The following is a 16,044-nucleotide window of genomic DNA, read 5'->3' on the forward strand; positions in this document are numbered from 1 at the left end:
AAAGCAGGCAGCCCTGGTCCCGTTTCTCATCTCCAGCTGATCAAGGCACTGCTGACAACACACACCCTTCTGCTCTCTAGATTTCTAAACAGACCCATGCTTGTAGATTCCTCAAATACCAGCAGAGTTGTTCATTCCAGCTGAATAGCCTCACCTGGGCCCTAAGCTCTTTACCCAGCCACAGCTTAAGACTCTAGGTCCTTTCAGGTAAGGGTGTTCTCTTATTTGCTGGCTATGCCATTAGGGAAATTCAAACATACTCTTTTCATCATTTTCTGGACTTGGATTTCACACAGAGAGACATACCCATCAATAGTATTATCAATAAAATAATAAACCATTTTGACTTCTGAATTCCGCTGCATATTTTAATTTCATTATCTATAGTTCTCACACTGTACCAGCGATCCCTAGTTGATCCTTTTGCTAGCCAGCACTTCAGAACTGTTTATTTCAGAGAATGTTAGTGCTAAGTTGGTACTTGGTGCTCTCTCCTTCAATTTTAGGTTGTTTTCCCTCTGATTTTGGTCATGCTGCCTTTCTCCTTCACTATGTTTCATAGAACACTAACATGAAATCATTGTTCCCCAGAGTAGGAGATTTTGAACCTTGGAGCCACTGACTATTTTCAGCCCCAGTGGCTCACCTACAGTGTGACTCTTTATGAAGAACATGATGTTTACTGAGTGGAGAGCATGGTGGGGGGTAAACAGTCTTTGTCTGTTGGAAATTAAATCTGTATTGTCTCCCTGTCTCTTTCTAACTTTTCTTGTTGGCTTTTACTAGCAATCACAGCCTGCACAAGGTAATTCCAGTGATTTCAGTTATTCACAAACATGACTGCCTCAATTATTTTGATAGTAGGAGTTAAAAAACACTCCAGTCCTCCCAGCTATAAATGCTAGGGATTATGTATGGGATAGCCTTGAGTACTGCTTTACATTTAGTATGGATATCATCTTCATAAAGTACTTTCAATTTTAATGTGCTTTACAGATTGGGTTTCATGGAAAGGAGCAGTTTTTGTTGAGATTTAGTGATTAAATAATCCAGTAATGACACTGCAGACATACACAGCTTTAATCAGGATCAAACCATAAATCAGGGTGTAATTTTGAATTTCCAAGTTTCAAACATTCTAGGAAAAAAGTAACCCGTAATTGTCATCATGTTAATTGGCATCTAAAATACTAAGCTGATCATACTGAAGTTTAGTGTATCATTAAAGGCTAACTGCAAATCATACCCTAGCACGTGCCAAGCAACAAAGCATTTGTAATTGTGTGCCTATGTGCTTTCATTTGGAAACATACACTTTCCACCAATTCCTAACTAATAATCTAACCAAGTTTTATTATTGTCTTCTCCCAAAGGGGAAGCAATATTTTCCTTCTGTGGTATATCAGGAAACCACTGCAGAACACCTATGTGTAGCTTGATCCTGTGTTCTGTCCTGCTTCTGCTCTTTCTCTCTTTGTTTTCTGAATATGCATATTTGTCTTTTAACTTACTAGAACTGGATTATTTGATAATTTTTTTCTATTACTAAATGAAATTTTAATGTATGAAAGCCTTTAATTCCTTTTGTGTTATGTGCATTTATTATCCCTTCATAACCATTCTGTCATGGTTGCTCTGTGACAATGTCATCGTGGTTTTTACTTACCTCAGCTTTTCCACCAGTTTAATTATGTAGGCAAGAGTGACCTCTCATTCACTTGAGGTTGATCATTTAAAGATGGGTATGGTTAAAGTACTTCACTATATTTTGATTGAGGTGGGGGAACTCGAGTTAAGCTGGATCACTATTTTTGTTCTCTTATTCTATCAAGGGTAAATTCACATTTTTACTCAATAGAAAAGGAAATGTGTTGCCTTTTTGTTCTGTTAATGTTATGATTCATGGCATAAAAATGTAAAACAAAACATCGGTGGATAATGATACTCTTGGTATTATTTAAATTTTCACTGGTTTCATATTCAAATGCAGTGTAAAGCAGGCTAGGTCATGCTAGCTAATGTTTTGGTTGAATCCAACTTGGAAAAAGGGGACTGGAGCTGGGGAACAGTTCCAGGCTGGAAACTGTCAGGAAATCTCTTGGCATCCCAGCAGCTGATAATTTTGTGTTGCTGGTCTGTATGTTTATAGATCCTTATTTCAAGAATGAAATTGCTAATTTTATCCCTGTATTCTTTTTTGTAATGGTAGGAGTATCAATGCAGCTCCCTTATCTTTGTTACTCTTGTCTCCTCATTGGGCAATTTTTGCTGTTTTCTACCAGCTTTCCAGTATTTAAAGATATGGTGTGGCTGTAATTTTGTACACCTGTGCAAATACATTTGTGTTACCCCTTCCAGTATAAAAATAAATTAATATGTTCACTTTGATTTGAAGCTTCCTGTGAAACAGGTTTGTATGTTGAGATGATTTAGTGCAAAACTTGAAGTGTACTGGTCTGAAAAGGTATTGGAAATGGCAGTAAATCTCTCCTAAATTACTGCAATTTTCTTCCAATATTTTGTCATTATTTTTCGTATTTATCTTTTTCCTACAGCACACATTGCACTTAAGTGTTGGTGTTTCTCTGTCCTCTACAGGGAAGGTTGAGAATTATTTTTGTCTTTTAAAACTATTGTAATTTTCTAATTGAAGTTACCTGGGACATTTTACTCCTAATGCATCTCTGTATCCTTTTAAGTGAAGTTAAGATGCTGTCTTCATGTATTTTTAAATTAAAACTGTTGCTATAAATCTTACTTGTTGGTATTAATTGATTTATTTTAAGCTCTTTGTTTTGATTTCCATGCAGTTTAAAATGTAGCCTGGCCCCTGGCTGCAGTGTGCAGGCCTCAGCAGCTTCTCTTCTTACCTTCTGTGCCTTCTGAAGTCACTGCAAGTCTTCAGTTGCTGGTTTTGATTGATCTTAACTTTGCCCCCCCCCATTTACATATTTTCTCCACATTTAAAATTTTTTCTTCAGCTACTTTTACCATTATTCCCAGAAAAAAAAAAAAAGACTTTGTGGACTTTGTGTAGACCTTGTGTCTGTCCCTCATTGTCCAAGGTCTGTTTGGTATGTTGTGATCTGCTTGGCAGGCTTTGCGACCAATCACCTCTTTTAGAGACAAGGGAAGGCTTGAATGCAAAGCATGTCTTCACTGGTGTTCTTTGCTTTCATGACCATGATTTCATTAAAGAACATTTAAATAAATGTTTCATTTTACACTGCTGACTTGTCCAAATGGTCTTAAGTATGAACATAATGTTAGTGATTGTTTCCTCTTTTGTTTTGCTTGGTTTTTTAACATGGACAGTAGGCAGGCGGAGGGAGAAGGGAATGGTGATGTTTTTAGCTCCCTTGCCTGATGGCAGAGGCTGGTAGAGATTTTGCTTGGTGCATTTAAGCACCTTCACATGCAGCTGCTTTTTATTTGTCTGTCTGTCTGTCCTGCCTAAAGTTGATGTATGGGGGAGTCTACCTCTGATGGCTTTTACATTTGAAGTTCTTCAGGACTGTTTATTTGCATGACCTAAGTCCCTGCAGTTTTAAGTGCAGAATTGACTGAAAATCCATTTCTAGGTTTCATATTTGAGAAAGTGCATTAATGGTTAAGGTTAGTCCTTATTATCTGTTTATAGTTGACCTCTTTTAAATTAATTATTGTGAATATCTTAAAAGTATTTACTCTGATATTTTATTAGGGTTTTGGGTTGGGATCCAGTGTTTGTGGGACTTCAATGCAGTTATAACAACACAGCAGAATTCTGCTCTGATGATGAAGGTCTTAAATAAAAGTGGTTTTTTGCATTATCTGATGCTTCAGAGTAGCTTCTTTTAAAGAGTGGCAGATTTTTCTTGAGGCATGTGATAGGGAAGCAAAAGAATAAGAATAGAAAATAGTAATTAAATAGTAATTGCATTTTGCATGTGTATGAATGTGTAAAAGATTGGGTTTTTTATTCTTATCAGTAAATTTTCCTATGTATGGACATGCAGCTTTCAATGTCAGTGTTTTTCTTAAAATGTAATTTATAAGGGAAAATCATAATATTGTGAGTTATTTGGTTTTTTGTGTTGTTGTTGTTGTTGGTTTTTGTTGATTTTTGTCTTTGCATCTGAGTTTTATTAATTACATGACCTGTGCTGTATCATGACATGTTGCATAGGATGAGAAAAAGCAGCAAGTGAGCTGTGTATTTCTCACATTGCATAAATTGTACTGACCCCACTAGATGGTGCTAATTGATAAATGTATGTCTATGTATATTTATATAGATGTATTTAATTTTAGCTTAAAGCATAGATGTCCATGTCTGTGAATGAAGTTTGGGTATTGAATGGGTTAATTCTGTAACTCTGAGCTGCACAGAAGTGATCTCTTCAGTGAACCTGAATCAAACTCAATCTTGGACTAGCTTGCATTGAGTACAGACTGTAAGGATGATGTTTACTGTACTAAGCAGGAATAAACCCAGCTCGTCATGATTTAAAGTTAGCAGTCTCTGTTTGAATAGTAAAACTGAAAAAGCCCGATTCCATGCTGAAGTATCTTAGCCTGTATGCAACAAATCCTGTTTTCTTCAATTAATATTTAATTGGCATTTCTATAGAATCTTAATTCTGCGGGGAATGGATCTTGCTGAAAAAAGCAACCATCTGACAATCAAACGAATAGTTCAGCCGTCGTTCTATTGGAATTGTGTTTACTCGGAGAGCAGGGTTAGGAAAGTTCTTTCCTTTGGATTTATATTGTTAACAGAACAGTGGAAGTCACTTTCTTTTGGAAAAAGTCTGGAAATTTTGTTCTGTATAATGAAATAAAAATATCAGTTTGAATTTGTTTAAAAACAGTAGTATCAGAAGAAATGAAATTTACAAAGCAGAACATTTACAGATAAAAACATACTTGTGGGTCAATTAGATCCTTTTAATGTTTATATAAGTGTAGGTGTTTTTTGAAAGAAAACACTGAGACATTTGAGGCATTATTGAGGTAAATATTAAATCTAGGCACATACTTGTTTTGTTTCTAGCCTCTAAATTAAATCCTAAACTTAGACTTCAAGGAAGTTTATTAGCAGTGAACTGGGGACCTGCTCTTACTGCACAGTGTTTCTATACTTTCTTAGCAGATTTGCAAAGACAATTCTGATCTTTCAGTTCTGTCTTACATTGAAGATTCTTCTTCTGCTGTATTTGTTTGACAAAGCAGGACCATACAGTTTATTTAAAACCTTTTCTGTTACCTTTTTATTTGGAAAAGTGCTAATTTAATTTAATTTAATTTAATTTAATTTAATTTTTTAACATGTTATCTCCATATTCTTAGCAAGTTACCTCTTCAGTCCTCTGACTTGAACTTTGGGAGTAATGTAACATGAATGGTTATTAGTATTGGCACAGAAAATATTGTAAATTTTTGTTTGAATTCACTTTATGGCTCTTTCTTTGCTAACCAACATACCAGCATAAAGCACTAGGAAATAATGGAATATTACTTTGGGTTTTTAAAGTTGCAGGTAATCAAACTCGATCACCTGTCGTGAAATGTTCAGGATTGCCGTTTTCCCAGATGACCCTCAGCTGTAAGATGAGTGCTCTTGCTTGTATGTTTTCTGCTTAGAAGGATTTCAGATAATGATAGTTTCTAAAGTGCAGTCAGCTGTTGATGTGATCTTTGTTCTTTACATTTCAGCAGTATCTCCAGTCTCGTTTCTTTCCTTTTCACATTCATATTTATCAGTATAGCTATGCATACCTATTTTAGATATTTTTTTATTTGAAGTATTCAAATCTGATATTCAGGATCAAAGAATGATTATATTTTTCTGATTTTTCTAAGGAAAAACTCCTCCTCTCAAATTCATAAAGATCTTTAAATTAAAAACCGACACCAGACCTTAGAAGGAGAAACACTTTTTTACATAAAACAGTAACTTTATATTTGCACTGTTAAATAAAGGTTTGCTATAAAGCTAAAAAACTTTTATATTTCTTAAAATGTAACCAATAGGAAGACTTGAAGTTTTTAATTGCTGATGTTTTAGATCAGTTCTTTGGATTATTTGTTAAACATAGTAATTCAAATTAGTTAGGCATACATTTTGCAAGTCTTTGTTGCATTACTTAGACTCAGTCACGTGATACCCGAAAAGAAGATTTTTCAGTGAGAAAAATGAAAGTTACCCTTCAAGAAAAAACAAAACCTGAAGTTTATTTTTGGAAGGTGGGATTGAAATAATAGAGACAGGTATTTGTCCTTTTCTGATAATTTTGATTTTAAAAATTTACTTTTTTATTTATTAACTTTTATTTGAACTAATTTTTAGTTCATTATTGTCTTGAATTCAATGCTTTTCATCAAGTTTTTCTTTAGAATCATTATATAAACAGCTATTTGATTATAGCAGTAAATGTTGTTTCCATCTGTTTCATTACAACTGTGCTACTTTTCTGTGTGCTCTTCCTCAACACTGAAGATTTTCAGTTGGAGTTACAATTCCTTTCTTGCTTGCATTAAGTATTCTTTAAGTAAAAATATATTTTAAAAGTCACTTAGAAATAAAGATTTCCTGATATATTTCACATATAAACTAATATTGCAGTTGCTGGTGTGTATGTCACTATCAGTAATTGAAATAGCAAAAAATGTAAGATCACAGTATTTTTTTTCTAAAGAGATGTCATTGTAGTAGTATTGGTTTGGAAATCAAATACACTTTTTGTCTGTGATTAGTCATTGTCTTCCTTTGGTGATGAGGAAACTGATGCTTAGTTCCTTTGGTAATGTGCTTTTAAATCTTTGGATAAAAAAATAGTTATAATTCAGAGTACTGTTACCACTGAACCTTGCAGTCTTTAAATATGACTCTGAGAGTTTTGCTGTATGCATGTTCACTTTGCTCTGTCTGCAGTACTGCACAAAATTTCCTGAGAGCTGAGTCAGGATCTTTAATGAAAGATTTGGTATATTGTGTTGTGAATGATGAACCCTTATCATTTTCTTAATGAAAGGAAGGGAGAAAAATAGATACTTACATGAGCCCACCTCAAATTCTGTCTTCCATTTAAATCTGAATGCTTCAATTTAAAAAGCGTTTTATTAAAGTAATAATACTAAGGGGAAGAGGAGGGAGCATCAAAGTGGGAGTGTATAGACAGAAGGGCCATAATCTGGGAAGAGCAATTTGAGACCTGGAATCCTGAGTTCAGTATTGCTCTAATGAAGTATTTCCCTCAAACTTTTACCAATTTTAACATGTGTTTACACAGCAGGTCAGTGTGTGCTTTTGGAGAAGAGAATTTATATACTTTTATCAAATTCTGACTGATACTACTGAGACTAGGACTTGAGGGGTTTCTTCCCCAGATTTTATTTGAAAATGTATTTATGAAGGGTAGTGCATTAAAATTGAAGGGATCTTTCAGCATCCACAGACTGCAGTTTGAAGACTGCTTGTTTCAAAGGAAAAAAGTGTGATGTCCTGTTCTTTCTGTTCAAGGACCTCATGTCCTTAGCTCACATAAAAGAGTTTCATTCAAATTTGGAATTGTTCTGATGCTCCTTCCTTTGGAATTGGGGTTAAAAGTACAGAAAAACAGTTTTGAAAATACTGTATACAGTGGCCATGTAGACTGTTTGGCTCTAAAGGGGCAGGGAAATTTATTTTGGAGCAAGTGCAACTTGTTTAGCTTTGGTCTGAACTTCCTCTGTCTGTCTAGGGACCCTTTTCCTATAAGCAAAGTCATCAAAACCTTTGCCTATTACTGACAAAAAAAGGCCCGTTTGAATGAAGTCTGTGAAATCTCACATAATAGGACCTTTATTTTATTGTATAAGGAACAATGAATTCAAAGTGAATTTTTTAAAAAGTAAAATAAACATTTTAGAAGCTCTGCATGAATAACTGGGTTTGTAGCTAATATTTAATCTGTTTTGCTTACCATTGCAAAAATAAAATAGCAAATGCTATTACTGTATTACCTCCTTTTAGCAACAAATGGAGAAGGAGAATTGCCATCCTTTAGTGGGTGTAGGGAAAAACATAGTGACAAAGAACAAGGAAAAGGCTGAGGTACTTAATGCCTTCTTTGCCTCAGTCTTTAACAGTAAGATCAGTTGTGTGGGTACCCAACCCCTGTGCTGGAAGACAGGCACAGGGAGCAGAATGAAGGCCTGTAATCCAGGAGGAAGTGGTGAGTGACCTGCTACACCACTTAGACACACACCAGTCTATGGGGCCAGGGGGGATCCACCCCAGAGTACTGAGGGAGCTGGCAGAAGTACTCACAAAGCTCCTTTCCATCACTTGCCAGCAGCCCTGGCTAACTGGAGAGGTCCCAGTTACTGAAAGTCAGCAAATGTGACACCCATCTGTAAGAGGGGTTGGAAGGAGGATCCAGGGAACTAGGGGCCTGTCAGCCTGACCTCAGATCTTAGGAAGGTCACAAAGCTGATTATCTTGATCATCACATGGCAGTTACAGGATAACCCAGGGGATCAGGCCCAGCCAGCATGGGTTGAGGAAAGGCTGATGCTGCTTGACCAATCTGATCTCCCTCTGTGGCAAAGGGACCTGCATATTGGATTAGGGAAAGGCTGTGGATGTGTCTACCTGGACATGAGTAAAACCTTTGACAACATTTCCCACAGCATCTCCTGGAGAAGCTGGCTGTCCATGGGTTGGATGGGTGTGCTCTTTGCTGGGTAAAAAACTTTTGGGATGGCTGGGCCCAGCGAATGTTGGTGAATGGAGCTACATCCACCTGGTCGCTGATCACCAGTGGTGTTCCCCAGGGCTTGATACTGGGGCCAGTTCCATTAATATCTTTATCAATGATCTGGACAAGGGCATCAAGGGTCACAACAACCTCTGCAGTGCTACAGGCTGGGGAAAGAGTGGCTGGAAAACTGCCTGGCAGAAAAGGACCCAGGGGCATTGGCTGCCATCAGCTGAATGTGAGCCAGCAAGGTTCCAGGTGTCCAAGAAGGCCAATGGCATCCTGGCCTGGATCATCAACAGTGTGGTCAGCAGGACCAGGGCAGTGATCACGCCCTGGTATTTGGCACTGCTGAGGCTGCACCTCAAATTCTATATTCAGTACTAGGCTCCTCAAATCAGGAGGGACATTGAAGTGCTGGAGCATGTCCAGAGAAGGCCAGCAAAGCTGGGGAAAGGTCTGGAGCACAAGTCTGATGAGGAGCAGCTGGGGGAGTTTGTCCTGGGGAAATGGAGTCTCAGGGAAGACGTTATGCTCTCTACAACTACCTGAAAGTAGGTTGTAGCCAGCTGGGGTCAGTCTGTTCTCCCAGGTATCAAGCAATAGGACCAGAGGAAATGGCCTCAGGTTACACCAGGGGAGGTTTAGGTGGGATTTTAGAAAAAATTTCTTCACTGGAGGGGTGGTCTCCAGCACTGGAGCAGGCTGCCCAGTAAGGTGATTGAGTCATCATCTGTGAGGTATTTAAAAGATGTGTAGGTGTGGCACTTAGGGAGATGGTTTAGTGGTGGATTTGGATGTGCTGGGTTAATGGGCCTCAGTTTTAAAGGCTCTCTTTGGTCTTCAGCAAAAGGGAACTCATGGTATATGAGCATAGTGGAGGTATTTATTCATTTTCTCTAATATTCTTTGGTGACACTAATATGAATACAGGAAATTCTAAATTAGAAATATTACAAGACATAGCTCTGAGGCACAGATCTGCAGGCACATCCCACTGTTCATGCTTCTGCTTTTTGGAAAAAAGGTTCAAAGGAGAATTGCTCACCTCTTGTGCTAAAACTTTTTTCTGTGACAAATTGGGCTAGAATGGCGATCTCTGAGTATCTGTTTTTAAGCCTTCTGAGGCATACTTTGATTCTTGTGACATTCTCTCAGAGGCATTTCTGCAATCACTTATTTTATATTTGAGGCAATTTAATGTTACTATGGGGATTGAAATGCTCATTGCAAGCTTTGAATAGTTAGCTATGGTTTATTAATTTCTATTTCATTCCTGTTTTCTAAAATACACTATGCTAATTTCTTAGCAGTATTCTATCTCTAGCTGGAGTTCAGTTGTATGACTAGAATGTGATTTAAAGGCTGTATGTGTTCTAGGTTTTCCTACACCTTGTGTTCATCATGCCATAGCTCTGCAGATTTGTTCATGTATTTAAGTTCCTTAGTGTGCCAAAGCTTCAACTGTAAGGCCTATGGGAAGGTTTGGGAACAAATGAATAGTTTTGCATTTTTGTCCTGTGTAAATAGGCTTACAGACCACCACTGAGTGATAAAGGTAAATCAAAGAGTTGGCTACTTTTTCTGTTAGTTTCATGTGATACAGTATGGTTCTGGATGGAGAAAGGAAGGGAATTAAGCAATCTTTTAATTAAAATTCTACATCAAGCAAAATATGCATTCTCTTCAGCAGAGTTGAGAGTGTGTAATTAGAATTTCTGAATGGTTTAAATAGTTATTTTCATTTGTTTTCATGGTAGCCCATAATTTATATTTTTTGTTCTTGCTTATTTATTTTACCTTGACTCAAAGTTGTTGGTAAATTTAGACAGTGAACTGAAGAGTCCAAATCCCAGAGTTAAGGTCATACTATTAGTGAAAACCCTAATTCCTGTCTTGAAATCTCACTGTCTAAATGTTGAAACTGTTCACAAATGTGTCTTTTACAGTCATGAGTACCTTGGAATGATTTCTCTTGCTTCAGGTATTTCAGATGCAGAACACGAATTGCAGATTAAGCCAAAACTAGCACTTACTCCTCCCTCAACAGTTTTTCTCTTGCTTTCTTTTTTCCTTCTCTTAATCTGCTGTGGCTTTTTCTTTGTAGTAGCACCACTTTGTAGTGGTGCCACTAGTGGAATTAAATAAATTTTTGCAAATGTCCATGAACCTGAAACTTCGGTGGACAGTTAACAGCTTCTCTGCATACAAGAGTCTTCCATTATGCATCCATGGAAGGGACTAAGCCAATAAATACAGCAGCTCATGGCTTTTGTCAGTGCTTTGATTTCAGACACTCTTGCAGTCAATATATGATGAAAAATACAATGAAGAGAGTAGAGGAGATGTTCTCCCAGCTCTTTTGGACTTTCTACAACAATATATTCAATGCCTGTCTTCTAGACACATTTTGATGATTTGTGTTTGTGTTCATAGTGACATTCTAGTTCAGATCACTAGTGCATTTTTTAAAGCAATTTCCCATCTTCTCAACTTCTGCTGCTTTGGTTTTATATCAGCAGTCCAGTATATGAAATGGGTTCCTTTCTGCTGAAAGTCAACAAGCACATAAGCTGCTAATGTGTATTCAGCAGGCAAGACTAGGATAGTCCAGAGGAAAACCCCAGAAATGTGTATGATGTGGTGCCAAAACGAATTTTGCAGGTACAATATCTTTATGCTGAGTGATATCTCATCTCATGAAATAAAACCCAAGGGAATGTTTATACAACTCATAAGAGGGTATGAGCTTCTGATGTTTCTCAAAAGGAGAAGTACTCTGGTCCAGAATTGCTGTCTGCCCCAGAATGATGGTCAGTGCAAATACTCACATGCTCACAAGATCCTCTTCAGCACCTTCCTGTCAGGAAGGTGTCATTACCATAAAAAAAGCTCTTACCCAGAGGTGTTGACATGTCTGAGTAGCTGGTGACACCCTTGTGTGGTCGGCAGAACATTTTCACACGATGTGTGTGACAGCTCTTGTCCTTTATGTGCTGGTATGGCTCATTGATGGCCAGTGCTTTTTGGGATACAAGGGTTTGCATTTTGTACTTTTACATATACTTTTTTCCTATGCCAACTGTTCTGTCAAAAAGACTAAGTTTGTCTTCTGTTAACTCTTTGGCACCTTTGGTACATGCTTATCCCACTCCCCTGTTTTATTTTCAATCATATGATATTAGAACGGTACGTGGAAATTAAGAAATCTAGAAGGAGAAATTAAGCTTATTTTGTAGGACTCTTTGCTTAAGATTCTTATTTTTCTGACTTAGAAAGCTCCTCTTGGGTTTTGAAATAGTCCTGGGTGAGGACACTACTCTGCTTTATTATAGAAAGCTTAATTCAGTCTCTCTGGGAAAATCCAGAAACAATTTTTCTTGCTTACATGTGTGCCAAAAATTGTATTAATTTGCAAATGATTATTTTCCCTCTTGGGGCGTAACTTCAGAGTAGATTGTCAGTTTTTGCAGAACCTCATAGATTTTCTTACTCTACAGTGAAAAGAATAGGTAGTCATAAAAAAAAAACAACAAACCAAACAAAAAAAACCCCATGGACAACTTAGTCATCTGTTCAGCAGAGCAGCTTTTTATGTTTTATTTACAATATATAATTCTTGCTTTAACAGACTTGGTCTCATTTGTGAAGAGATTTTCAGCATTGAGGCTTTACATGTAAATGTCAGAAGAACTTAAAGCAGATGTATTGTATTTCCTACTTTTAAGCACAACACAGTCCTATATTTTCCATACATTGTTTAAGTTTCTAGTAGAAATAAGGCCATGGCATTAGAGTTACTGGACATCCAGTATTGCACTGTAAGCTAAAGTTGCCTTTTGTATGAAACAGAATTCTTTAGATTGAAGCTCAAACACATGGCTACAAATATGACACATCTTATCTTGAGTAGGTGAATGCTCTTGCTTCTACTTTTGAATCCTCTCTCATACTTCTCTAAAAGTGTTCCAGAGTGGTTTTAACTTCTGTTAGATTTGAATTTCATTGACTGACATTTGCAAAGGGGTGAACTATTTGCACCACCTTGTCCTGTTTTGCTTTTCATTTCTATGTTTGGCTACTTGACATTATTCATTTTCATCAATGTAGTCACTTAATCTAGGTATTCAAATTTCAAGTTCTATTTGTATAAGAATTGAAATTTGGAAATGCAGTGCTTGGTGTGCATGTATTAGCATGATGTAAAAAATTTGTATTTGGGAAAATAATTAACTGAAAGCCAGCATGTGGAGAGGTTGCCAAAGCATATGGCTGCGTGCACAGTAGTTTCTCTAAAGGTGTTTATCATAAATGCAGTCATTCATCATCCTGAAGTCTGGCAGATTCAAAGGCTACCAGGTGAGCTTGCAAATGTGCTCTGTCACTCTTTAAAGTCAACAGAGATGACCTAGTGCCCAGTGAGTAGGAAAAGGCAAGTGCTGTACTTGTCTTCAAAAAAGGCCTAAAAATACAGCATGAAGAATTAGAGGCCAGTCAGCAGTGCTGTGATCTATGGGGGAAATTGTGGAACAAATAATCTTGCAATACAATTTTAGACAGAAGGAGGGAAGGAGTTGTCTGAAAATGCATTTTTGCCTCCCTGAAATTTTTGCTTTATCAGCGGAGTTGCACTAAATTTCCTGTGTTACTGCATCCGGGAATATATTATATAAAAGTGCTGCATGCATTATGGATACACTACTGATCCAGAAGTTAGAGGTGTGAGGTAACTGTTTTTATGATGCATGTGGTAATTTTATACTAATATGAAAGGTAATCCCCGTATTGCACATTGATTGCATCTTGGTGCACCAGTGGTTTTTCATTTCCGTAGGTATATCCTTTAAATTACAAAGATGTGAAAGACAGATGTTGTCATCTAATGATCTGATTTTAAAAATAGATTCAACTAAGAAAGGAAACTGTCAAATGAAATCAGATATTTGAGGGAAAAACCCATTCTGTATTGCATCTCAAATGGAAGTGTGCTGAAGTTGCTGTGTCTGTTACCACAGACCATGAAATGTTTATCTCTAGAGTCACTCATTTACTGCTAGTACAGTGCTAGTACAATAAATTAATAAAATTTTCAACCTGATGTAGAAAAAGCCAATATCTAGAACTTTCTAGTAGCAATTAAATTTTTCTGCTTACTTGTTTAGCTTTTGGTTTTTTTGGTTAGGCAGTTACTCTCTACAACTCCTCCCTAATGATTGACCTTAATGACCTTAATGATTGAACCTTAAATGCTTAACTGGAATCCAGTATCCACTTTTAGGAAAATAAAAATTTGTTTTCAGTCATTTCTGCAATTTCAGGCTATAGATAGAGCCAATAACAAGTTCAGGTTACACTGTGCCATCTTGAAAACCTATTTTTTGTTGCATGAATTTACAATTGTGTAACATTTTTCTCAAAGATGGGTTAAGCAAGGCTATCTCAACTTTTTTTTTGTTTGGTTGACTTTTTCCTTTTATTAATTTCAGTGTTAAAGATATGTGCAGGTTGTCCAGGATAAAAGCAGCTTAATCAGCAGTGGCACTTCTGTTTTCTTTGAGAAACTGGGGGGTATAGACAACTGCTTCTGATCTCAGAGCTGACAAAAGCTCAATCTGGATAAAATCAAGATGTTACCGAAGCAATCAAAAAATTATGGTTTTGAGACTTTTTGATTTACTATGCCTTTAAGTTGTTCAAGTTAAAGGTCCAAGTAAATCACAAACTTCTGCCAAACTCAGGGAGCTGCAACTCCTTGTTTTGTTTAGTTTCTCTGCTTTGTGAGTTAGAAATAGGAAGTTGTTTGGTCACTTATAGTTTTTTGAAATCCAGTATGAATTACTCTAAGTAGTTGCTGGGTACACAATGTCTACATAAGCAATGCAAAATTCAGATTCATCTTCTGGATCACAGTAGCACAGTAGTGCTTTCCATGTAGTTTCCAGATGAGAACAAATTATTTTACAGTTTATAAATTATGTGACTGTAGTGACTTCATGCTTGACCATGATATGTCAGAACTTCAGCATCCTTTAACCAATGACATACTGAAATAGTCTTGTTAAGGTTGCAGAAATGATGAAGGAATCAATCAAGACTTAGACCTTGCTATGCCATATTGTATTAACATGCTCTTTACTTCAAAGAATGTATAGACTAAATGAAGAAAAACAGATGTGGACTTAGGGTTATGAAGCACAGCAGAAAACAGGAAAACCAGCAAGCACAAGTGTCACTGACATGGCATTATCTTGTTACGGACATATTTGTGAAAGTTCAGTGTAAATTAAAAAGAATGGGCTTAAAGAATGAGCTTTAAATTAAAGAGTGAGGGGGTCCTAGGCAGTGAGAGGAATGAGTGCTGCTGGGGGAGAAGTAAGCAGAGAAAAGCAAATGTGGAAGAAGTGGGGAAGGCTGGAGGGAACACTTGGTGCAAAATGGAGATGACCTGGTCAACTCTGAACAGTTTCAATGTGGAAAGAGTGGTTTGCTTGCTCTTTAAATCTGTCCATGCTGTCTGGCATCTGTCCTGCTCCTCTCCCAGCAGTGTGCTGGGGAGTGCTAGGGTATCTTTGGGACTCCTGTTTCCCAAGGACATGAGGGGGTACCCAGCCAAATTCTGCACCCCACGGCCTCTGCCAGACCTTGTTTTCCCCTCCTTGCCAAGCACAGAAGGCCCTGATTTAGCTCCTTCTGCAACTCCTCCAACCATCTGGAGTTCATGCCTCCTTCAGAGTAGCAGAACTAAAGCACAAAATCTAAGAATGGGATATATTTACATTAGTTCAGACTACTGTTGTCTTCTTTTTTTAGATTTTAATTGATATTTGTATATCCATGTATCTTCAAGAAAATAAGGTTAATAAAGTTAAATGTTTAATATAGTATTATATGCTATTCTGAAATAGCTACAAAGAAACTTGTTAGAAGTCTTAAAATCCTTTGGTTTTAAAAGCATTCATACAGGAAAAAATCTAAATTTTGAAATGCATAACTTGCAGAGGAGAGAACAGGGCGGTGTTTAAATAATGGTGTATCCTTTCCCTTTTAGGAAGAACCAAAGCACAGTGCATCTTTAATGTTGATAATTATTCATTAAAAACCTTAACTTGCTGAAGGACCACCTCCTTCTCTCAGATGTGTTAGAATTAATATTAGCACTCCTCTGCCCTTGTTTCTGAATTATTTTAATGATGGCAGCCGCTCCGTCAAGTTGTCTGTCAAGATGTGGGTGGCAAGCTATTATTTCACTTCATAAATCATAATTTACAGGGGTTTTTATATCCATCTTGGGGATAAACACTTTATGCTTTGTGTTTTCAGC

General features: G+C 37.0%; 1 protein-coding gene across 1 annotated transcript in view; it reads left to right on the forward strand.

Moving 5' to 3' along the window:
• The window catches only part of MPP7 (MAGUK p55 scaffold protein 7), a 148,563-nt gene that overhangs the window by 65,994 nt on the left and 66,525 nt on the right, over positions 1 to 16,044 (forward strand). The gene's annotated exons all lie outside the window — the stretch shown is intronic.

Source organism: Molothrus ater, chromosome 1, assembly GCF_012460135.2.
Source record: "Molothrus ater isolate BHLD 08-10-18 breed brown headed cowbird chromosome 1, BPBGC_Mater_1.1, whole genome shotgun sequence".
Lineage (NCBI taxonomy): Eukaryota > Metazoa > Chordata > Aves > Passeriformes > Icteridae > Molothrus > Molothrus ater.